Source organism: Boleophthalmus pectinirostris, unplaced genomic scaffold (genome assembly GCF_026225935.1).
Source record: "Boleophthalmus pectinirostris isolate CB_2022bp ecotype Guang Dong unplaced genomic scaffold, ASM2622593v1 HiC_scaffold_2, whole genome shotgun sequence".
NCBI classification, from domain to species: Eukaryota; Metazoa; Chordata; class Actinopteri; order Gobiiformes; family Gobiidae; genus Boleophthalmus; species Boleophthalmus pectinirostris.
The window spans coordinates 22,822,587-22,848,328 of NW_026571152.1; the positions used below are offsets into that span (position 1 = coordinate 22,822,587).

Below are 25,742 nucleotides of genomic sequence, written 5' to 3' on the forward strand. Positions count from 1 at the left end.
GAACAGCTGGTGTGAATTTGCCAAAGAGGTGAATAGATTTTAATTTGACTTTGACACAGGTATTTTGCTGATCTGGTTAAAATTAAAAAATAAAATAAAATTAATCAATTGTAGGAGATAGTATTCAGATTATGCAAATGCTGTGAACGCTGTTAAAAATGACATTGCATCTTGCCAGTCATAATAATTATAAAGCTACTAAATAAAAATTTTAGCCTACTCCCTGCTGATGAATAATATTGAAAAGGGGGCAAAAGCGTTAAAACTTGTTTAACCCAGGACATCTCCAGCTGTGCCCAGATGTTGTGTTTTTTAGTCTGCAGGACACTTAATAAAACACTAATAACGTGTCTGTATGAATAAGAGTTGAGTAGAATGGTTGTTTCTTTGCTCTTTGAAGCCACCCCACATGAGCGGCGGCGCTGCAGCGCGCGCAACGAGCGCGCGCACGCCCCTCAGTGCTGCGCGCCCCCGCGCCTGTGTGTGTCTGTACTGGTGGAGCAGAGGACCAGTGACAGAGGCAAGTGCTGGAGGCTCGCTGAACGGGAGTCCGCGTAAACAAACCCTGCAGACGGTTTCATTCTTCCTCTGGAGACCGAAGATCGCGCTTCGTGCAGGGCATCACCAAGAGACAACACAAGGTAAGCTAACGCACCATCATTCCCATGTGCTCTGGGCAGTCCACTGTCAGGAGTTTGTAAAGAGACAGGATGGTTCGTGCTGCGGGTCGAGTTGATGCCGTAAAGCTGTTCACAACAAATATGGGCTTTTCCTTGTTTTGCGTGAAGTGAAATGTCATTTGTAAATGCGTTTTGAACGTAATGTTGATTACGCATTACTTTTTAAAGAGCCATGACCGCGGCGTGTGCGCGAGCTGCTGCTGCTGGTAACAAGAGAGCAGGTGCAGGTGTTCATGTTCCGAGTGTCACTGATCCGCTCCGGAGTCAGCACTACTCCCGTCTCTCTACCCCTCTTCTGACACAACATCAGCACAGAGGTTTAAGAGAAAGAGCCCAAACCCCAGCCATATCCTCTGGAGCTTTGCTTGACACATGTTTAATCCCTGTGAATACAGACGTATCTATGACAGATCTGCTCTGTTTGACAAAAATGACAGTTTGTTTACTCTGTTGTTCCGAAAATCTGATTACAATTCCCCTGTGAGATTCACCAGTAACCTCTGATATTATGTGTTTAATCAAGCCTCTGTTTATAGTGAAAACACTGTTCCCAGCCCTTCCCTCCCTCACCTCTTCCTCTCCCTCCTCCTGAGTCTTGGTCAAAGCTTCAGTCGAGGGGGACCTCCATCACACAGCACCCCACCCCCTCCTGCCTGCTCCTCATTCACACACACTTGGTTCGACTGGGCACTTTCTCTGCTCCCCGATAAATTAATACAATGCTAATGACCCCCTCTTTATTGTGCCTTGTTCTTGGAGCTCTCTGAAAGGGCTGACACACTTTCTCTAGTCATGTTTATTCACTGTGACTAGACTATGGGTAATCTGTTAAATGCCATAACAATATATGCCCTCATCAGTGCCTCATAGTTACTTTGCATCAGTTTAAAATTCAGGCAGCACATTTCTGGTGCCACAGCACATGTCTGTGACCTTATCTTTTGCAATATTTAGCTTGTATTTATGAGTTTCATCTTGCTGCCATTTTGACGACGGTCAACCATTCACAAGATATAATATTTTGTTTTGAATTATTGATTGCTATAGCAATGGTACCAACTTTTCATCATTCTGAAACCTATGGATACAAGAGGCGGTGCCAGCATTTAGAGTGGTTATTGTCAAGTCCGAGGTTAGTTGTGGTATTTTGTTATTTTAGACCAAATGAAACAAACTTTAGATTGCGGTCATCAGTGTATACCCAAATCATTTTCCCATTTAGATTGAGAACAATTGAGAATGCCCTATTTTTGTGGTACTTTGTTGGAAAAGTTTCAGAATCACCCTCTATAAACCTCTCCATCTTGACACAACATTGAAACCACAGGGACAAATGTAGTGAACCAGGACAAGATAGTGACCTACATTGTATTGCCATCCTCACTTTTACCCAGAGCGCAAACGCCACTAGGGTAGAGAGAGAGAGATTTGCATAACTAAGGATTACCCACACACACATTGGCCAGCACACACTGCTGCTGACCCCAAAGATGTGGCACTCGGCTGGTGCTTGCCTGGTGCGCTGTGGGCTATGGGAAAAGCTTGGGTGTTGGAGGGAAAATGCCACTTATTTGCGTTCGTGGGCTGTATAGACACGTAGGGCATTCTGGAAAGTAGAAATGAACGCCGCTGATGCACAAGTCTCTGTCTGTGACTTTGTGAACTCCACTCCAACGGGCGGACAGCACAAAGCAGCTCATAGAGGCTCTGGGACGGTTTATGTCACTGTTCGACTGGTGATGACATATACATAGAATGAAATGAACTGGAAAGATTTAGTCATACATTATTGTCGGGTTTGTAAGGATGGAGGTGGCAATGGTCCAGATGTTTAATGTGCCGTGGAAACCGATCATTCAAAGGTTAGAACTGGTTCCATCTGGTTCTTTTTGGTTAGTGTTTTGCAAAGTTAAGCATCAGCCGCTTTACATATTCATTGTTTGGTTAATTTTGTTAAGCTTTTAGTTAAAGTTAAAATTGGTCGAATGTACACAAAATGTTTCTAATGCAATCCCCTGTTGTTTTAAAAGGAAAGATGTTGCCTGTTCTTAAATAGCTTGTGATTAATCCAGCATCCTCCAGTCAATATAGTTTTGAACTTGTCCTGTTCCTGTCAATGTCTTGTTTGATCTTAGAACCTGAGCAAGGCCAGGCCTTGCTTAGTGCTCATATAGGAGACCACCTAAAATACTAAGTGGGGGCAGCATTGGCTTTGATGGAAACTGTTGTTGTGTCCTTAGGCAAAGCACTTCCCCCACGTTGTGCATGTGTATGGGGTGACTGTTGGTGGCTGTGGGGGCCAATTGTGCTGATGGGCACCTTTACTCTGCCTCAGGGCATCTGTGGTTACAGAAGTAGTTTACTACCACCGAGAGTGAAGTGAATGAATAATGAACTGTTAAGCGCTTTGGGTGTCTTGAACGGAGCTACATGAAATCGATGCATTATTGTTAGACAGCTGTAATAAATATTAACAAAGGTAAAATCAGAATGCTAATGACTATGTTATGAGTTCCTGTCCTGTCACATGCCCAATCACATGGTACCACACTGAGTGCAGCTGATTGACTGAATGACTACATATGTCCCATTGTCACGTGCGCTGCCCCCTGGTGTAGCCAATCAGAGCTGGAGGTGAAGGGCAGCTCTGTGCAGCTCTGTGCTGCTCTGTGCTGTTCAGCTGTGATGGGGCCGGTCTCTTGGGGCCCATGAGGGGCCCGTGCCTCTGCATTAGTGTCAGTGCAGACCAGGGTGTTGCTGCTGTTGCTGTGCCTCACACAGCCGTCCAGCTGCAGGTCAACCCCGCATGGACCTCCCTGTCTGTAGTATGTGCGTCCTCATTAGTGCGGTGCCCCCCGCTTCACGGCCGCATGCACTCTCTTGCCCTGTTTATCATTTGTAGGAGTAGATGTAAAGGGCAATGAGTACATGTGATGAAAGATAGATATGTTCATTAGGTGCACACACAGACACTCAATACTTGTATGAGAAAAGAGACGAGGCTTCAAGCTGCTGGGGACAATTACACTTTCACACTCGGTTAGACAGCAGCCCTAATGGTCACAGATGTGTTTCAGGGAATCCTCTGCACAGCTGCAACTGTTGTGCTTAGATGCTGAGTGAAGATAAAAATTTAATTTTTTATGAAGTTCAAATTTATGTTAGACATTATATTGTGCATTATTATGATACACTTTCTTTACAAATAATGTCTTCATCTTAACCGTACAGCACCAAGTTGCACAATTATTCTCTTTCCTTGTTGCAAAAAAATAGACATTGCCTGGGTCAAAAAATATTTTTACGAACCTCTCAACTCGTGCTCTCATTTTGGCGTACTTTCACAAAATAATTCCCCAAATAGCTGTGTGTCTGCAGTGAGGCCAGATGGGGGCTGAATGGCGTTCACTTTATGGATGTCCCCGGACGGCCCACTGTGACAAAGTCATTAGACCTGAGCTTTACCCCACGACTGTCGTCAAACCCAATCACTCAAGGGCGCCTTGTTATAGGCCCTGTCATGTTATCGCTCTGCTCAGTGAGAACAAAGCATCAGAGTTGCTGCTTTTTGTCCCTAACTAACTGCCGTAGACCACCAGCCTTACAGTCCTCTTTCTGTAGTGGCAGTGTGATATAATGGATGGCCATGTTGTGGGTTTTATGCTCCTCTTGAGTCTGAATAGAGCCTCTGACAGGTTAACTACCAAGTGATTTCTTCCAGTCATCCTCCAGATTACAGCCAAGATATGGGGTACTTTGTATTTTGGAAGTGCCTGTTGTGATGTTGATGATGAATTCTGATGATTTGTTGCTATAATTCCTACTTTTTTGAAAGCAATAGAAGTCACTGTAAGCAAAGAACCTGATTGCTATAGAGTGTATCTGTCAAATGTATAAAATAACCACTAAACCATCTAGATATTGTCTCTAGATTTCAACAACTTACATTTGTATTAATGAACTTAATGGATTTCTGTTCACCAGACTGTAGTGTGTTTGCTTGGCTGAACAAAGTTGTTTTTTGTAAAGCAAAATAATTTTGTTTCACTGTGAAGAAGCAGATAGAATTTTCTGAACCATTTGGGCTTGAGTTAAGTGGAGATGAGTATGTAACCAATATGACTCTTAGCAGAACTACAGTACACATCCTTCCACTGCTCGGTTTTCCAGTGTGTAGAAGTGAAAGCTTTAGGGGGTCCCACTGTGAAGGAGGGGTGGATTCTGTACCTCTGGGGACGCTGAGACGGGGCAGGGGGGAACAAAGGGGCTCTGTTTTGTGTTTGTGCCGGCGGCCGCTGCTCCTCGCCTCCTTTCTTGTGAGGTGGGGGGGTGAGGCTTGGGGGTGAGGTGCAGGGTGAGATAGGGAGGTAGGGCTAGAATTAGGCCTGAGCACGTCCACAATGGGATATGGGGCGTATTGGAGCCTCTGCTTGAACACACACTGGCGGCTAAAGAGGTCCATTGGAGAGGCAGAGTGGGCATCCTTCTTCCCAGGCTCGGGCCAGCTCTGAATGGGCAGCAGTTGTGAGAGAGGCCGCTGGCCCAGTGGCTCTACAAAACACTGCTGCTTCCTTCCATATCTTCAAAACAACAGGAGGTGGGCACGGCAGCAGCGCCAGTGTACAGCCAGAATCAAAAGGAATTCAAGAACACGGTGCACTTGAATGTGTTTAGTCTGTCCTCCAGCATCCGTCCTGCACCGATTTGCATAAGGCTTTAGGGACATTTGAATACACATCCCACTATTGTGCACCCAGTTTAATAGCACAGAAACACTTCAGTAGTGTCCTTACTTTTTAAAAGACACAGCACTGTTGTTGGGCATTTATCACTGTTATAAGATCTGTACTCAAGACATTTGGACAAATATTTTTATAACGCACATAGGATGAACTACGCAATCAAAGCAAAAGTCAGTACCACTTTTGCATGAATACTACTGCCTTATACTTTACATGGGATGATGACTCAGTTGCGTTGGTAACTGCAGCACTAATCCAGACAAACAAAGTCAGTGTGAAAGTGTGCAGGCCTAAAGAGCCAGGGCAAAGCCTTGGTATGACGCGGCAGTGATTGAATCAACAGGAAAGAGAAGGACACTGAGCTGTCAGTGCATGAATCAGACCCACACAGACACACAAAGTGGGTTTTCCATGGTTCAGGAGGTTTCCTGACCCCAAGGTCTTATTTAGGACAGGCGCTAATGCCCTATACCCTGCCCCACCCTGCCCCCTCCCACAGCTCGGCCCAGGCTAAGACTGCATGTTAGAGCCCACAGCCTCCAGTGAAGGGCCCTTAATCCAAGTGGGATGACAGCTTGGCTCTGGCTGCTGTTTCTCCGCCGCTGAAACCAATGGGCTTTTCTTTCCCCCTTTTTCATCCCTTAAACCCCCCAAACACATCCACAGGAATCCTGGGAAAAAAATTCTCCTGCAGCAGACAAAGGAATGGGATGGTAAACAAATCCATGTGTAGTTTTGAGATTCCTTCGTTCATTCATAGATAAAAATGCACAAGAGATGGCAAAAGCAACAATGGAAAGCCAAAAGAGGGTGCTGGAGTGTGTACAAAACACTCCCGACGCAGATAATCTTAATGCAGGCTTCAAAATGATTAAGGAAGATTTAGGTCAGAAAACCATTAATCTAAAAATTTAGTGCCAGCAACAACAATAGGCAGACAGACTTGGCCAATCAGATGAGCGCTCTATGAATAATAAATAGGCCAATAATATATGTTCAGACAAGTGAGCAGCGCACAGGTTTGTCAACAGATTAAATTGCTCTTATGCGGGCAGGAGGGAGTTGACTGGATGATTTAACATAATCCACTCTAAAATATACAATCAATGCAAAGCTGGTTTGAGTACAAGACTGTAAAGGGTCAAAATGTTAATAATATTCACCATATATAGAGATCCATCATAAGGAGATTTAGACTATTTTAGGGCATGAAGCTATAGGATACCTATCTTGTTCAGCAAACAACCCCTTATTTGAAATAAAAAAGACAAAAAAATTAAATTATTCAGATGTACTTGTTCCAACTCATTTCGCCCACCTGTATATGGGGGCAAAATTTTAACTAGTATTTTCAAACTTGTCAGATTGCATGCTTTAAAATCGTTTTTCTTGTTCTTGGACAAATCAGCTGCTTTAGCAGACTGACGACGCCCTGGACGAAGCAATTTAACATGAAATGCAGGCGATAGAATAGTAATCAGTTTAATCTGCCTGTGGCCGAGGGTGTCTGTGGAGCTGTAAGATTGTAATTGTCAGATAGATAATGCCTCGCTTTGGGCCGTGCTCCGCTCTATCTGAGAGGAAAGTGGATCGACCTTCATGTGGAGGTTTGCTCTAAGTCTGCTCTGATAAACCAATCAGGAGCCAGCTGAGCCAGCCTGGAGCTGTCTGGACCAGAGCAGGGCCTCTCAGCTCTGTTTGTCTCTGTCTGTGGAAATATCAATACGCCTATTGTCCGAGAGGAGTTCATATCCACAGCCCTCATGTGAAGAGCCCAATACAAACCTCCATTCATCTTCTTTAACGTGTCCATTTCATCTGCACTAGATGTGCAGGAGGACACACTATTTCTCAAGGGCTGCACAATTCATCACCAGGTTTTGTTGATGTAATATCAGGCTGCAAAAGATGTGCTGGAGTAATGTTATGGAAATCTGATTTAGTTAGACAGAGTCAATGCTTTATTACTATTTTATTAGTGTTGTGACAAGATTAAAAGTTCTCCTTTTACCTATTTGGTATGTTGTCGTGTTTTCTTTGTCATTTTAGTTACAATGATACTGTTGTACAGGTACCCGGATACTAATCTATACTAAATCTTTTATTTAAACACATATAAAAAGCAAGGTCTTTCATATCACGTACTGTATGAATGGCTTTGAGACATGGCAATCTTAAGAAAACAACTGTTATGTATTGAAATTATACTCTATTGTATATATAAAAAAGGTTTTATATTATTAGTGTGGAATTAGGATCAGTATTGTCCTTACTTAATTTGAAATTTTAGTATCGTCACAGCATTACTACACAGCACCAATCCAACAATTTTCCCACAATGTTTCCCATAAGTCAAAGCCTTCCTGTATCTCCGGTGAATGGTACAGCTCACTCTGGTTGGAGCTGGCAGGGCACTGGCAGGGGTTGAAAAGGCTGTGGTCTGAAGTATAGACCTAATGCCCTAATGTGTTCAGGGGCCACTGCTCTGGGCCTCTCAGAGCTCCCAGCACAAAGAGCACATCTCAGAAAGCACTGTGTGAGCAGGAGGACATGTCTCTGTGACCCTATACGCCTCCATAGTTCCAATTAGAAATAGGACATTATCTGTACCACTGGTCATTAGTGGTCTGCCTCTGAGGTTAACTTCCTGCTTCTGAAGTTTGAGCTGCCCCATTCTATGTGACGTTTCTGGGTTTGGAAAAGTATCACAGGAGTCACAGGCCACTCTTCTGATGGGAAGCGTGCTCATGGACTCTGATTGATGTGGTAAAAAAAAGGGAATTTCTGTCTGGGCTTGGTGTGTTTTCCTCCAGTTGTAATAGACTGTAGTGTATAATTATCAAACATGTGAGGCTTCTTTACTATATGCCTGTTACTTCAGGAGTTTATGGGCAGTAAAAAGATGTGCTGTAAATGCTAGATCAAAGCCTCTTCTCTAACAATGTTTTCAGAGTGGCCTTTTAAAAAATTAACTACTCTCCAAAACCCTTTTTTAATCTCGCTGTGTATCATAATGATTTACATAAATGGTCTGACAACCCTCAGGCCAGATAAGGACTCTTTCAGTTTGGCTTTTTTATATTGCTGGCATTTCTCTACTTAAACGGGTGTGACCAAAATTAACATCTTGTTTTCTTTTTTTTATTAACCCAATGACAATATTTAGACAATATAACGACTGTCTGCAAGAAATGTGCTAAAACTATAAAATGTTGAATTAGGAAGATGTGATTCTGGTCACTGGCAAATCTCCTCGTTTTCAGATGGGATTAATTGACACATGAATTAGCCAAATGGAGACATGCATGGTCCATCAATATTGGAAAAATTAAAGGAAAAAAACATCACAGGCGACTGAAAAACATTATGAAATCAATGAGCAAAGCACTAAACTGTTCATTTGATTTTATTTAAATGATCACCAATAAGCTCTTTCGTTTCACTTGTGTCTCATTAATTATTGATCATGGCCGTTTTGAAGCTTGTCTATTATTACTGTTTACTTTTCCTACTTGCAAATGGAGTACCTTTCTTTTGGATCACTGTTGGGTTTATTTGGGTTGAAGCTGCCGATGAGCTCGGCCTGCCCACTTAGATTCATTATTTTAGTGTTAGCAGTAGTTTTGCCTTCTCTGTTCTGTTCATTTAGTGGGCGTTGTTGTCTGACACAGTGCCAGTGGATCCCAGAACAAGGTTGGGCTGATTGGATTCTCCACGGTCATCTGAAGTGAAAACATCTCATTACACCTCAGGCTTTTTAGAGTTTGACTTTTCGGATTAGCCTGGCCCTGCACCCAAAAGCAGCACTGGAGGAGACTGATAACTAGACTATGGTAATCTGAATTTGAGACACATTTTGGAATGGCAGAGCAGTATAATTAATTTAGTGTACAAATGTCTTGATGTTTCATTGGAATTGCTGCAGGGTATGAGTCCCATGATTAGAGCAGAATTAACAAATGGTTCTAGCCGATGGTTTGAAAATTTGTTGTAAAAAGTCCCAAACTGTTAAAATAGACAGAATAAAGGAGTGTGTACAATCTTGATACCAGGATGGCTTTAACATTTTGTGGTGACGAGTTTGAGGTGTAAGGAGCATTAAAGAAGACCTATTGTGCTCTTGTCTGCTATATCTGCTATATAGCTATAATCTATTACCCTGTGAATCATTATGTTATAATTTGTACATTTTAAACTGCAGTATTCATCTAAAATGATGTAAACAAAACAAACAAAAAAACAAAACAAATCCAATGACAAATGGGAGCTGACATCACCGTAAATGTCATCACAAGAAAGAGTTGGCAACTCCAGCAGAGAGATGCACATCACTCTGGCGAGCAGCAGTTTTTTCTTCATTTGTGCCTAAATGACTACGCAATGTTGCTGAATCCTGTGTATATCACCGATTAAGAAAATACAATTTCAGAATGAAGTTAGAACAGAACAAAAAAATAAGCGATTAAAGATTGCTCAAACATGCACGAATCACTCCAAATACAACTTTGGGGGAGTTAATGGAGAGAGCAAACAACTATCAAGTCAATACTGCAGAATAGTTTTGCTTTAAGTATCTTTAGGTTGAGATTTTCTTGTCACACCAGTCTTTTTACCTAAATTTCAGTTGAGGTAAAATGACCAGGATTTGTGTAGTTTCAGCCATATTATTGGGTGACAAAATGTTTCACTTTGAAGTCAAATTAGCGCTGTGTCTGTGTGGGAGGCAGCCACACACAGCTTACAGACTGAACCCATGCTTTCAAAAAGGACATCAAAATCCTCAGCCCCTCACCAAATCCTCTTCTACAACAACTGAAGCAGCTCTTTTAACTTTTGGACGTGGGTAGGCTGAGCTGCATTTTAGAGTTTGCCTTTTTCCACTTCTAGTTTTATAGACTTTTAGTGAAAGTACAAGTTTATTATACTCATTGCATTTTAACGAGCCATTAAAGGGGAGTGTTGTTTGTTAGACTTGCTCACAACAGGAGGCCGCTGTAAACCAGGTGTTTGCTGAAAGACGAAGAGATGAAAGTGAAACTAGAGGAGGGTCAGAGCGAGGTGAAGGACCCTAACTGACCAGGACATGCCCCTCCTCTCACCAGGATGTACAAGCTGTCCTGAGTTATTGCAGCCTCTTTGTGCCCAAAACAATGTACCTGCTGGAGATCTGAGGGCATGTCCTCTCTGTCTCTTAAGTATGGTATTAAAGTCTACAGGAGAATACATGGTTTGCCTTTAACTTATTTTTATTACATAGCATTTTGAAAGCATACAGGATTTACTGAGAGAATCTGCCTTTATTGTCATCATGTTTTGTCCCTTTACCTTGTGGCTTTATTACATGTACATCTAGAAGTGATACTGATTGAAATCAAAATACAGAATATTGTTTATTGGGTCACGTGTTTGTATTGGGATTAGCAACTTGATGCCTAATTATTAAACACAAGTTTATCCAAGTCACTGAAGTATCCTGTGAAACAGTATAATTTCTTAGCCTTAGCCACACTGAAAATCCTGTTTTGTTGCCTGTCTTTGTTGTGAAGTATTCTGTTAATAAAATCAGATGGAGAGCTGTGCTAATCTTTTGATCCATGTAAAATACTTATCTGATAGCCTGTTTATTTGATTTGGTTGGGCTGAAATATGACTTTGAAGATGGATTTTGAATGTATTTTGGCTTCACAAGTGCCCTTGTCCTTCGCAGCTCTCTTTGAGTGATTTTTTTCAGAATTTGACTTGGTTTGAGCAGTAATAGTGTGAATAAAATCTTTGACTAAAGCTTTTCTATGACAGAGGCCCAGTCTTTCTGAAAGACTGATATTGTGTTAACTCAAACATAATAGACAAGTTGTCCACAGTCAGACCTCGTCATAGCACTTCTCTTTGATTGACAGCCCGCTCTTTTCCATCATCACACTTTTAAATAGTATAAAAGTGGCTCTTTTACATAACATTGGACAATTGGATGCCAAACCTCCTTCATTCAGCAGTGGGCCTCTGAGAATTCAAAGTGGAGCAACCTTAACATATCTGTTTTGTGATGCTAAAATTAGCAGAATCTGAAGCATGTGCTTGATATGGAAATAAGGCAGGAAAACAGAGCTAGAATTATTCACTCTAGTCGATGACATTTGCCTAAAATTGCTGTTGGAGTTTTGGTCCAAAGATTTTTGTTAAACTGCTCTTGGGAAAATCAAATTGACTCAAAAAGTTTTCATTGTGTTTGTTTATGTCCTTTAAAGGCGCACTATGTAACTTTTCTAGTGGAGGGCCCACCACCTGCTTTTCTCCAAGGAGATATTACTGTTTTGCCTTTATTATTCCACAATTTGGAATTAAACATGGTAATGACAATGGAGACATGTTATTTAATAATTCAGATTTATGGACAAGCAAGCCTGCACATGGTAAGAATTCATGTTTTATTCATTTTTTTAGCTATAGAACGCCTGTAATTGAACAAATGTAAGGCCGATACATTTAATTCCATACAGTGAAATGTACCACGCAAAGAGAAAATATCTCCATAGAGACAAGCAAGTAGCACCTTTAAGTAGGGATTTACTTTTTTGGGCAATTCAGAAATGGAGCACACAGCACCTACCATACAAATGTAGTCGGTAGTTTAAAAATGGCTCTCTCCATTTTATTGTGGTTCTTGGTAAAACATGCTACGCAATCAGGCTGATTCTTTACTCCCAAATCTGACCAAAATGACTGGGAAAACCCAACTAAACACTGATTAGATTCAGTTTGCCGCGCATAGACTGGTCTGAATCACACTGAGCCTTTGAGTGCATTGTTCTTCACTAAATGTTTAATGCAGGGTTGAGGATGAGGAGAATCTTGTGTCTCCAGCTCTGAGTCTCTGAGTATAGTGTCCCATTCAAACCTGGCCTCACTCCAGAGCTCACTGCAGCATTCTGTAGCCACTGCTGCACAGACCACATAAACAACAATACACTGGAGGATGAACTTTTATGTATAGAGTTGTATCCTGCAGAGTCATTGGACCCTTATGTAACTGATCAAACCGTATTTAATTTTTATTTTATATTCCTTAATGTATACTATTGTAGATGTGTCTGTCTATATTTAGTGTTTCTCCTATAGGCCTATCATGATAAACTGTTTTGAAGTATGATATAACGCTGGACGATAAACAATTAAATCCAAACTGCCATTGACACAATAACCTAAGAACAGATTCAAATCACAAAAACAATTCTAAATCTACAATATTGTTATGAAAAAAATGTACTTAGTTTGCATCTGTAATGTGTCATTAAAGTTATTAATTCAACCATCTATGACTCAAATCTTATCATATAGCCAAAAAATAACAACATTTCCTGATAGAAAATGTACACAGCATAAATACTGACCCCAAAAAATATTGTTCTCTCTATCATGTATTGGGCAAGACACTTAATCCTCCTCACCCCCAATGTCTGCGTGCATTGGTGTGCAAGTGTGTGTGAATGGGTGACTGGTTCCTTGTTTTAAGCACTTTGAATGCTTTGAAGGTGGAAAAGCGCTGTAGAAAAATGTGTCCATTTACCTTTTATCTTAGCCACACCCAAACCATCCCCAAATACAGCAATACCATATATTTATTACGAACATAAAAGGCATAGTACCTTCACACATGCCAGACTCAAATTCACAGAATTTTAATAAGATTCTTGGAATTAAATAATAATTTGAATAGAAATCCAAGTTTATAACTGTATGTGCCTACACTATCCTTTTCTTCCTTAGGTTACCATAAAGTTGTGGCTGTTCTGCACTGTGACTATTTTTATTGTGCATACTGCAAAGGAAATGAGCAGATGCCTGTAACTGGCGTTGTGATCAGAGCTTTGGGAGGAAATGCAGCTTTAGTGCTGATCCAGGCCTTTCACAGTTAAGAGAATATTGCAGATTACTGTGGCATTAAATGGACCACTCAGCAGTAACAAACAAACGGGCAAGATTTCCAATTAACAACACTAAAGAAATGGAACGGAAGAATTTTGCGACATAAAGTCACAAGCAACTGTTATTTGTGCCTGGATAACCAAATATAATAAGTAAATCATGGCAGATGTTTTTGCTTTGGGGACCTCATTAAAAGAAAATAAGAAAAATAAAAACATTACTTTTATGTTTGTTATGTTACGGTTTGAATTGAGCTGCAGATGGGCACCACAACAGACCTATAGAAGTCAACATGGTAAGAATGCTTGATTTGATTTCTTTAGCAGTGGAAGAAAAAGAGCTTACTCCAAACATTAATCTCTGTTGTCAGACTAGTACCTGCCCATTGTCTAGCTTTTCTGAGCTTTTCCAGAAATTCTGTTTAACTAGAGCTTACTCAGTAGTCTTCTTCAACTTCCTAATTGAGCTCTTGAGTGGAGGAGGAGAGGTGAAAGGGGAGAGGTGGAGGGGGACACCTGTGGACTTCTGCCTGCTCTGGGACGTACCATTGAGATCCATAAGGACAAGCAGGAGACAGGCAGCACTCAGACCTGCTCCTCCAGACGCTTAAACCCACAGGACTAGTGCACTTTTACTAACTCTTGAATTGGTCATCAGTCATGAAGTCATCTCCAAGACTTTCCCTCAAGTGGCTTACAATGAGAAGTGCTCACCTGCTGCTCAGCCCAGGATCAGTTTAAGTGGATTATAGAAAGCCCATAGGGAAAGAATAGAGCCCGTTATAACAAGGACATAGTTAGTTCAAATCCTCTGCATGAAACTTATGATGCCAACATTCTCTGTAGTTACCATTTGAATTAATATGGGAGAGAATTTTCATTGCATTGTTGTTAGTGTTGCTTTTATATAAAAGACCAATAGTACATATAAATGCATTTATTTATTTATTTGTTTGTTTGTTTGTTTATAACAAGGACAGTGTCTATTGAACAACAGTATAACTGCCTAATATGCAATTAGCCAAAAGGCTAGTTTCATTGAACAAATCCATCCATTTTTTTCTTATTATATTGGTGGTTTTCAGATTCTGTAATGAGATGTCGTAATCCTGGATGGGGGACAAGATTTTTTTTTTTCCTGTTGATTACAAAGTACAAATGAACCTCAAATTTCTATAATTGACTAAAGAAAGAACTCAAAGTAAAACATTAAATGATGATTTTTGTGACTATAATTTTAGTTACCTTCCATCTGTTTTAAATATTATATTGGCCTAAAATGCTGTGATGTTATCTGAAACACAGCAATTGCCTTGCATAAAAGTTGCACTGGACATCTTTGGAGAGGTTTGCAAAACTAGAAGAGAATAACATTTACGTGTACCATAATCTTCTTGGACTAAACTGTTTATATGCTCAAGAATGTGTATTGGCACTTAACTATTTTATGGGCGTGAGCCAATGCAGATGTACACACTTTGTCATTGTATATCTTTTAGTTGTGAACAGAACAGGTTAAAAGTCACTTGACAAACCCCAGACCTGTATTTCTGTAAACTACAGGACAACCTTTTCCTGCGTGAATCAAGACATTTTCCATGTGGCTGTTTCTATTGTCTTTAGCTCCTTTCTTAATCATAAAGCAGTCAGCCACAGCTCCCAGTCTGTTGTCTTAATTCTGTCACTAATTTATTCATCCAAGCAGCAGCAGTCATATGCAGAGACTGTGACGCTCTGGCTCCAAGCTGAATTAACCTCAATAATTATGCAAATTTGGATCAAGAAAAGACCAATTGTTGCGGAGTCTTTAATTTTCTGGTAGACAAGTGGTCCTTAAAAATGTCACCTAAAGGTTGCTTAAAAGACATATGCATTTTAGGTATCATGTACTGAACCTTAAGTTGATTAATATTTTAGACTGTGTTCATTATAAACTGCAATTTTCATCTAAAATGGCTTAATAATAGAAAATCATTCTTCAATCATGACTTCCAACTGAGAAGCCACACCTCTTCATTGTGGAATTATACCTTATCAAGTGGAAGATTGTAATTTATGAGTCATTATTTTTTGAAAAAATGGCTGACATTTCAGAACCTGAAGTCTGAATTTTTTAATTAACCCAACTAAGTACAGAGAAGTGGGTGGAGATAGAGGTATCAAATTCAGAAATTCAAAAGTTTATTATCAAACTTCCATTTGAAAAAAAAAATGAATTTATGTTCTTACTCTCAATCTTTTAAATTAGAAATTAGAAACCAGAAATTTAGTGCTGCTCACTCTCTCCACAGCAGCAGCGTCGATGGTCAGTGGCGGATGTTGGGTGTAGCCTTTCTGGAAGTCGACAACAATCTCCTCAGTCTTGCTAACATACAGCTGGAGGTTGTTGTGTCTGCACCATGTGGTCAGAAGTTCTACCGCTTTCCTATACTGAGTCTCATTGCTCTTGGTGATGAAACCCTCCAGAGCTGTGTCATCCGTGAACTTCACAATGTGGTTAGTGCTGTAGGTTGGTGTGCAGTCATGTGTCAGCAGGGTGAAGAGGAGAGGACTGAGCATGCAACCTTGGAGAGCTCCTGTCCTCAAAGTGATAGTTCTTGAGGTTTTGTTGTCAACATGTACTGCTTGTGGTCTCTGGCTGAGGAAGACTAGCAGCCAGTTGCAGAGGGAGGTGCTGAGACCCTTGTCAAGTTTGCCAATGAGTTGTGGTATTATAATGCTAAATGCTGATCTTAAGTCTATAAACAGCATTCTCACTTATGAGTCTTTATTGTCCAGATGGGTGAGGGCTGGGTGGAGGGCAGAGCAGATCGCATCCTCTGTGGCTCGGTATGCAAACTGGAAGGGGTTCAGGGTGGGGAAGGGGGTGGATTTAATGTGAATTATGACTGGCCGTTCAAAGCTCTTCATGATGACAGGTTTCAGTGCCACAGGACAGTCATTGAAGGATGAGGATCGTTTCTTTGGCACAGATATGATGTGGCAGCTTTGAAGTAAGATGGGACATTGGCTTGCTCTAAAGAGGTGTTGAAGATGTCTGTAAAGACATCCTTTTGCTCCTCTGCACAATCCTTCAGCGCACAACCTGGGATGTTGTCTGTACCTACTGCTTTGCGTATGAGGTTTAAACCGTAATTTTTTTGTGCGCTCAAACATCAGTTGCAGTAAAATGCAGGATTACTCAAACATTCATGAATCAGTTGAAATACAATTTTAAGGAATGACAAGGGAACATTGTTATTATTATTATTCTATCAACACAGACATTCACATCGACAGTCTGGTGTAATAATAGTTTTGCTTTGTGCGCTTTCTGGAGTGGGTAAAACTATTTTTAGTGGCAGGCTAGCTATGTCCATTGACATGCGCTAGCCTAGCACCAGCGACCTCTGCAATTGCTTCCAAAGTGTCTCCACACATCTCCAACACTCTGACTAACTAGGAAATGAGATCCTATGTCCAAAATTCTGGACTGTCCCTTTAACTCCAAATGTAAAGTTAGTAAAGGATTATGTCAAAGTATTGGGTTAACATTACTGTTGATTTTCATGCTCCTCATCATTAGCTTAATGGAAGCATAAGAGCACATTATCCCAGGACAGCAGTGTACAGGATCCATTTTCTTAAAACATTTGAAAGGAATTCTCCGTAAGTGTTGACAGTAAAGGCCTGTATATGGAGTGCTAATGGGACATATGATCAATACTCTAAATACCAAAACTAGACAAACACTTTTCACAGAGGAAAAAGCCATTAAGTCTTCACAGGGAGGAGATCCTGTAGGAGCATTTCCACTGCAAGAACTTTGACATTTTGAGTATCCATTATCGTTTCTACCATGTTCCATTCAATACTTCTGGTGCTCAAACACAAATGATACGGTTGTTTTAGTTCTGTAATCTTGTTTTCATTTTTGAAGCAGTATCTTAAAGGGCACTTTTATGTAACTTCTGGACTGCCACCTGCTTGTCTCCAGGAAGATGTTTTTGCTTTGCCAGGAATTTCCACAGTATGTCATTAAAGTTTTCTATCTCCATGGAGGCTCACAGGTCAGATCTGTGGACAGGCGAGTCCACTCATTATAAGAAAGTATGTTTTTTGAAGTATTTTCTATGCAATAAAATATCTGTAATTGAATAACTGAAAAATATGAGTTTAATGTTATATCATGGATATTAGGGAAAACAACAAAATCTTTATGGTTCATGCAGGTACCACAGGTCCCTCCCAGAAAGTTACATAGTGCATCTCAGTGCATCATTACTCAGCGTTGACCAACTATGTACTTGTTCTTTCAGGGTAAACACCAGATTCCAATTTTTCCTGGTGACAAAACCCCATACATCTGAGAAATCTGACAAAAACGGCAGATTGTAGCACCTTTTCTACAATTTCACACCTGCCCATGCCTGATTAAAAAGCTGAGAAATAGCAGTGAATGAAATGAGATTCAAAACAGGATCTACAGTAGCCGAGCACACTGTATTGTGTTTGGAGGAGAGGAGGAGATAAAAGCTTTGCTCCAGCACAAGGCGTGATTCTACTCCTGTCTCTGAGGAGTCGGTGACAGTTCTTGGGAGAAGTAGGCCTAGGGATATTGTTTATTTTTGCAGGTGAATCTAAAAATAAACCACCCTGGTTCAAACTTTCTTTTGTCATAAACATCATTTTTTTCATTATCTCCTTCAAGTATCTACTTCATGTCCAAGGTGATGAAATTAGCATACATTTAATAAATAATTGTTAAAGGTAAACTGTGTAACTATTATTGCTTTGCCTGCAATGTTCCACTTGCATTTATTAAATTACCTTAGATTTGACCTCCAAATTTGCAGGTGGTGTCACCTGCTTGTCTCCATGAAGATGGTTATGCTTATCCATAGATGCTGTAGAATACCAATAGGCAAAACAATAACAGCTCCTTCTATTAGAAAAGTTACATAGTACCATTTTAATAACTGAGACTAAACCAGGATTATTTCAGGCAAAATTACCACAACCACCAGGCTAGCCTCTAATTCCAAGTGAAAAGTTTAGATTCTAAATTGGCACTACATTAAAAAAAACTGCATTACTAAAAGAAATTACCACAATTTGCAAACCCGTGCTTTAATGCAGAATCCTTATCCCACCTGCTGTAATGAGCTCATTTTTGGAGGGGACATTGTTTGGTTTGTGTCCACAGTCCACACAGAGTCTCTGTCCTGTGTCTGTGTTGACAGTGAACGTGAGGCTGAATTATTGATGCGGTGTAAATCCAATCGGCCTCATGGCAGTTGTGTGCTTTTTCTGATGTCCCTGACACACAGCACAGATGTAATTAAAGGAAGCGCTCATCTCTACAGGGCTCCCGCACTCTCGTACCTATAGGCTACACTGTAAAACACAGCAGAGATTTCAGAGGTCCATAGCTCGCTCCTTAGGTAGCTTCTTGCATGGTCTCGACTCAAAGACTAGATTGCTTTTCAGACAAAGCAGTAACTTCTCCATGGTGATGACTCTCATCAGAAAAGTTACATGGTGCCCTTTAAGCAATTGTTCTCAGATGCTTTAGGGCTGCTTTATTCCTCCCTGTTTTGATATATATTTGACTGTTTTCAGTTCACACAATGCTACACTCTCTGAAACATTCTCTATTCTGTCTTTAGCGTGTTTACTTCTCCAACTGTTCCTCTCCAGAGCTGTTTGTTTACGTCTCCTCTGAGTTCTCCTCCTTCTATCTGGGATCTGTCGATTTTCTTTTTGTCCAACTAAACTTGACAGTGTGCCACAGTGGAGCTGCAGCCGTCTGTTATTGTGCCGTGTGCAGACTGGAGGAGGACCATGATATCATCCCATTGTCTGTGAGCTGTCACCTGCACCACAAGTTTGGAGGCTGTGGGAATGAGGAAATGGATTTGGGAGCCTTCAGAGAGATGGACGACCAAGCAGACAGAAAAACAGATTGTGCCTGTAGAAAGAGAATTAGTTGTGCATGAACTGTATATTTATAACACAAGACTTAACTTTCCATTGACTCTTTCATTGTGTGGTCCCTACAGCAAATTTAGCATAAAGACAGTCCCTTGATTTTAGCTTGGTGTCCTGACTGTGACCTAAAACTGAATGTTTTGGAAATGGTTGTGTCAAAATGACATCTGGCATAAAGTAATATGCAAGTTAAATAAATTAGAAATAACTCAGTAATTTGTGGAAAGGAGAAAATGAAAAAACCCTAAAATATGTGTGCTATCTGTCACAATGCCCTTTGAAATAGTGTTACAGTATTACCATTTCAATACATCTTTTTGACACTTTATTTATCCTCTTTGACAACTTTTTTTAATAGTCTTTTATCGACTCTTTCTATCATAACACACACCTTAGACTTAAAAAAAATGACATAACGTAAGACACATTTTTGAGTAGAAATATGAGCAGCAAAGGTTGTGTCACGTTGAAGTTTTGCAAACTGACTGGATGACCTTTGGATGAGGAGTGTTGCTTAGATGTAATAAGTTACGCCAGATTTTTCACACATTTTTGAAAATGGGACCATTTTGATATCTGCTACATCACCTTAAATAATTGGTCTCTTGTCTGTGAAGCCTCTCTCTTCCTGAATCTCCTTCTATTTATATTTCTCGTGTGTGTGTCTGCCTCTGGTGTTGTTCTCCACACCTGCCTCCTCTTGTCTCTGTCCATCACTCCGCTGTAGAGGTGGATTAACCCCTTCAGGTCTGCTGCTCTTCAACAGTTTACTATGTCACTGCCACTCCCTCCTCTCCAGTGTCCTTGTGAGGAAAAGTGTGCACTTAAAGATGCAGTGCTGTACTCAAGTATAGGATGCAGACACCAGTGCAATATAGATCATAATTAGGGCCACAGGTCTTTAGTCACATACTCAAGTTTTTAATATTAAAATAATTATTTCATTGGCATTATAAATGTATTCTTTTTACATGTAAATTACTAGTGTAGTACTTTTCTATATACATTATTTTGTTATTTAATTTTGTGAGCTTGTGTTCTCGCGAGTGTCAGTAATATTGCCTGAAAAAACCCAGATTCATCGCTGTACCATCTGCTGATATGAATCTGTATGACAAATACAGAGATATCCTTTTGGATTTCCAGGCAATGGGTCATATATTAGTCTGGTACTTTATAGATTTGAGAGAGTTTGACTGCTTCATACTTTGCAGTATCTTAAAGGGAGGACTCTTGTGAGGTTCAGGCAAGCTTATAATGTTTTTACCTCATTAAAAACATATTGTGGAGTTGTTGTATTTCATTCACACATGAAACATCCTAATAATGCAAGATTACTCTGTCTCCAAAGGTCAAAATATGCTGTTCCACCTTGTGATGTCATGAAGTTCAGTTCAGAGTTAAACATGTGTGAATGAAACAAAACACAACTCAGGGTATGTTTCAGATAAGGCAACTACATGAAACAACATTTTAATGTAAATAAAAAAGTGGCCTAAGATTGGTCCTTTAAATCTTCAAATTATAAGATTGTATTAAATGACAAGCTTCATTTCTTCTTAAATGCATTGTTTTGTTGCAGCATATAAAGCAGAAAGAACCACACAAGCCATGATACTTAGCTCTGTGTGAGTGCAGCCAAAACAAAGAAATAGCTGTTATTAAAAACACTAAATCTCAATTCTCTGCTATATGACAGCAGTGATAGGACTTGAGGCTTATTAAACATTAGACTCCAATATTTTTTAAAGAGAAAGTTTCTACCTTAATGCTTCCACACAGTACAGCAGTTAATAGTGTATTGTATTAGGTATTTTTAGCCCAACAGTAATCAAAACAACCCCACAAAATTACCCAGAAAAATGAAATTGCAGTTGGAGCCACAAAACTGCACTGTAGTGACTTGCTGCTTTGTCCGTAACTTCTTATATGGGGAAGCTTTCCGTACCTTGCATAAAACTGATTATTATGCATGACCAAGGTTAGCGCCAACAGTTTTCTCTCTGCTATTCTTGTGTGGAGTGCGAATTACAGTGCTCCAATGAACATTAAAATATCCCACATAATGGCTGCACCTCCTTTCGTCCAGTCTCTTTGAACAGACAGTTTCCTCGCTGATTGCTTGAGTAAACCAGCTCTATATGCGCTGTGCTGTCGTATTGTGTGTGCGCATTCAGGAGGCCAGGGCCACGCCGAGACAGGTGGTGAGAGAGCTGGACACGCCGCGTGGGTGAGGATCAGGAATACGGAGAAGACACAGGAAAGAAAAGAAAATCTCATTGGCCTCCCGCTGCATACCCACACTTCAAAGTTAGCGGAAAGCGGTTGGCGTTGTGATGAGCTAATGAAACAAATCAAGGAGAGAAAATTGAAGCTATTTTTTCCGGCATGCTAATGAGGCAGTGTTAGTGGATGCGTTTGGCTGAGCTGTAATGCATGAGTAGGGCTGGGAGACTGTTGTTGTGCTTGCGGTCTCGGTGTTGCCAGCAGTAATGAACAGTGAGGATGGTGAGGAGCTCCGGGCTTCATCGATCGCATGCACTCTCACAGACGGAGCAGGGAAATTACTGGTGACGGGGAGGGGCGGGGGGGTGGACACATGCCTGTACCTTCTGTGAGCACATATGTACACACTGAGCCACACGACAGGGGCTAGGCTGGTTGTGCTGCTCGGTGCTTGCTGAACTAAAACTAATCAATGACAGTGTATCAAAATTATTAGATCAGTTCTGTTCCCCTGTACTTCATAGCTCAAAATACAATAAGATTTGCCCGTGCACTCTGAAGAAAAAAGCTTTCATTTGATAATCTATAGAACGTTATTGTTTTTGAGTTGATATAGAAGTACTGGAGACGTGTGTTGAATTAGATCAGGACATGAACCAATGAGCTTCTGGTTCAGGGGTACTTGCGTTAGTCATTGTGACACAATGTCGTCTGTTCACATCAGTGGTATATGATGCAGCTACAAGGTGTACAAGGTGTATACTGAAAACTATTACTGATCTGAGTCTTGACCATGTTCAAAGTGTGTTTTTTGTCAGTATTGTCAACACATTTCAAACTTTGCGTGCTGTAGCTCTTCTCCACCACCTGACTGTCTGATGGAGTTACTGCTTGTCCTGCAGTGTTCCACTGTATGGCTTTAACGTGTCTAGGTCCACTGAGAAACGCAGGTGATACCTCTATACCGTCTTACAGGTTAGATCTGTGGAGAGGTGAGTCCACTCAATATAAGAATGCATGTATTTCTATGCATTTTTAACCAATGAAAGCACCTGTAACTGAGTAAATGTAAGATAGATAAGCTAATGCCATGCTGTGGAACATTTCAAAGAAAAGGCAAACGGGTGATCAGAAAAGTTACATAATAATATAATGTTAACAAATACCTGATAGCAAACAACCTGCATCCTCTGTAACCACATATATGCGCACTGAGTCCGACCACCTCAGTGTGTTTGTTGGTGCTTGGTGCTCACTGGTCCAGGACTGATCCTCTTATTGCTGACAGTATGGAGCATATAGAGACGGGTGTCTGCTCCGTGATCTCCCCACTGCCGGAGCACTGACTTTTGGATGTGGTCCACCTCCACTCTCCTCCTCAGCTGGGCTTCTCGGCTGTTGGAGTGAGGCCCCAGACTCACACTGTTTCAGACCAGTCTTCATTAGAGCGTGTGCCATATCGCCATATTGCCAGATACTGTATGGATGAAGCTGGCAAGGGGTCTATGGAGAGTGCACGCCACGTTTAGCCGTGTGGAAGAATACCTGTTGTTAATGACATAAAGCACAGCTCAGTTATATTGGCAAAACATGAAATATGACATTAGCTGATGATATTTTGACTTAATTTGATATCATTTATTAACTTTAGTAAATTGTCTTGATGTAAAATGAACCCAAATTAACATTTTTTTAAATCTCTATTTGTTCAATATCCCACTGTATGACTTTAACCAACATATAAACAAAAATAAAAGTGTGTGTTTCTTTTTTTCTGATTTATTTTATTTTTTTAATGTAAAGAAACATGTGTCCTTACAGTGAGTGGCTTGCATCTCCACAAACCCGACTCATACTTGGCCTGGAGGAGAGTCTACACATTCTACACATTTTTTTTGCTATAATATTCTGCAGTATGGTATAACTTTGTCCATCTCCATGTCAGAAGTATGGTTTTAGCTTTCCACTTCCATGGATATGCCACCTTTGGAATGTTACTCAGTGTTGCTTTAATTGGTCACCACACAATTTCAGTGGTGTTTGGAAGATTAGACACAGACTCCCACATAATTTACAAGACATTTAGTTTTTCACAGTAGGGCTGATTTGCAGTGTGTATTGTGCTGTTCTAAGCACTGATAAGAGATTTCTTGGCGTTGGCTTCAGTGAGGTAGAATTTCAGCCTATTCTTCTCTGTTTGGATCCCATAAGTTTTTTAAGCAAAGGAAGGTAAAATGAAGCCAAATGTGTAACGTGCAACAAAGAAGCTGCGTATAATGCAAACTTAAGGAGCAGCAAACGAGGCCTTGAAACCGGATCTGCTTTCAGCGATATTACAGGGAGCACATAATAGAAACTCCTCCCTTTTATCCTGTACGTTCAATAGTGTTTGATTGCTCCTGTATGGCTGGCATTACTCTATAGCTCCGCTCTTCGTGGCATGTATAAATCTCATTACCCTCCCACATAAGCCAATTCCTGCAACATGCACCACAATTAAAGCTGTGTAACATAATTTCTTTTAAAGTCACTTTACTCATTTTCTTTTCTAATGAATTAGTTGTAGTTTTACTTTTGCAGCAGGTCTTCCTCAATTTCCTTATGCATTCCTAGCATCCTAATTATTCACTGCACATAATTTATGCATGTGTTTCACAATTTTCAGAGGCCAGAGCAGAGTTTAACCATCACAGTAATGTGAACAACTAGCATGCAAACAGTGCACTACCTCCAGCGCATCTACAGACAGCGCAGTGGTCTCATTTTGAGCTGTTTTTACAATACTGGACGAAGACAAATTTTTGTTTATTAGTTAAAATGGGTACAGTCCCTTTTTAATACTATATTTTAGAATTATTTTCACATAATAGTTAGAGTAGTTTCACAGAGCGACATTTCACCAGACCCATTTAACTGTTTACTCTGTATTTTGTGTCTTTTAAACAGTGTCAGTGCGAGCTCAGCGCTGTTATAGAGAAATACTGCAGGTCCTTAACCTCTGAGCCTGTCTGCAGCCTGTGTGTGCTAAATCTCTTTTTTCTACACATTTCTTTGTCTTTTTTACAACTCCCTCTCTCCTCTGTCTCTGCCTCTGCCCTCCACTCTCCCTCCATCATCCTCTCTGTTGTCCACAAGCATGTTAACACTCCAGGCTTTTGGTGAGCCCCACGCAGCCATGGAAACTATTCTTTTATATCTGTGTGTGTGGTGCTTGTTGAGTTTCAAAAATCTGAGGAGAGGTCGCGGCGAGCCCTATAGGGTCTCCATCTGTAATTCATGTAAATTCCCTTAAGACTTGCTCCTTTGTCTTTTCTCCATTGTCTCTTTGGTGCAATCTTAAGCCATCAATGGGAAAATCTGCATTAAAAAATCATACTAATAAAAGCTTAAATTCCTTCACGTAACAGCTAGATGTGAAACGGACTGGAGTAGTTATCTGGATAGCCTTGTTATGTGATACCTCTGACATTGGACTCCTCACTCTTGTTCTCTTGTACTAGAATATACTGCCACTGGCAATAAACAGGAACAATACAAACCACTTACACCTGTGTAGAAAATGTCAATGTGTTAATTTAGTGTTTTTTGTTGTATTGTTTGCTTTCTTTGTCAGCAAGAATCCACCATTTTAATTGGAAAAATGTCATCAGTAGCACTAGATAATTAAGTTTGGTTTGGATCAGCATGTATAATTATACCCTTAAAGTAGATTAATGCTGCACTGTCACTAGCTCACATTAGCTTGTATCCATGGAGATGTTCCAGATTATGGCATTAAAGTAATCTATCTTTGTGTTTTTATTAAAAAAAAAAAAAAAAATTAAAAATGACCTTGAATAATTAAGCGGAATACCCTGTCCACTGTTCTGACTTGTAAGTTGGCCCATTCATGTCCAGGGCTTGTCTCCATAGAAAGATCAATTTAATTTTATACTGTGGAACATGCAAAGCAAAGGATAAACATCTTCATGAAAACAAGCAACAAACCACCAGAACATTTACACAGCAATAATATATTTCTGTTTTCACCAATCTGCATTTCATATTGCTATTTTTTTTCTTCACTGAATGCTGTAATTGTTTCAGAAAAAAGACAAAATGCTCAATGATTCTTCTTGCACAGTTGTATGAGACATGTTTATGCCCAGGTTAAATACTTAACTGACAGCTTTAGAGGTGTTTGAGTGGTACGCCCCTCCTCC

At 40.4% G+C, this 25,742-nt stretch overlaps 1 protein-coding gene across 1 annotated transcript in view; it reads left to right on the plus strand.

Annotated features, from left to right (window-relative positions):
* Positions 1–550: 550 nt before the first annotated feature.
* LOC110169292 (neuronal cell adhesion molecule-like) overlaps positions 551–25,742 on the plus strand; it is a 71,674-nt gene continuing 46,482 nt past the window's right edge. The window contains exon 1 of the mRNA XM_055155620.1: positions 551–641. The gene's annotated coding sequence lies outside the window, so the exon portion shown is untranslated. The remainder of the gene's footprint in view (positions 642–25,742) is intronic.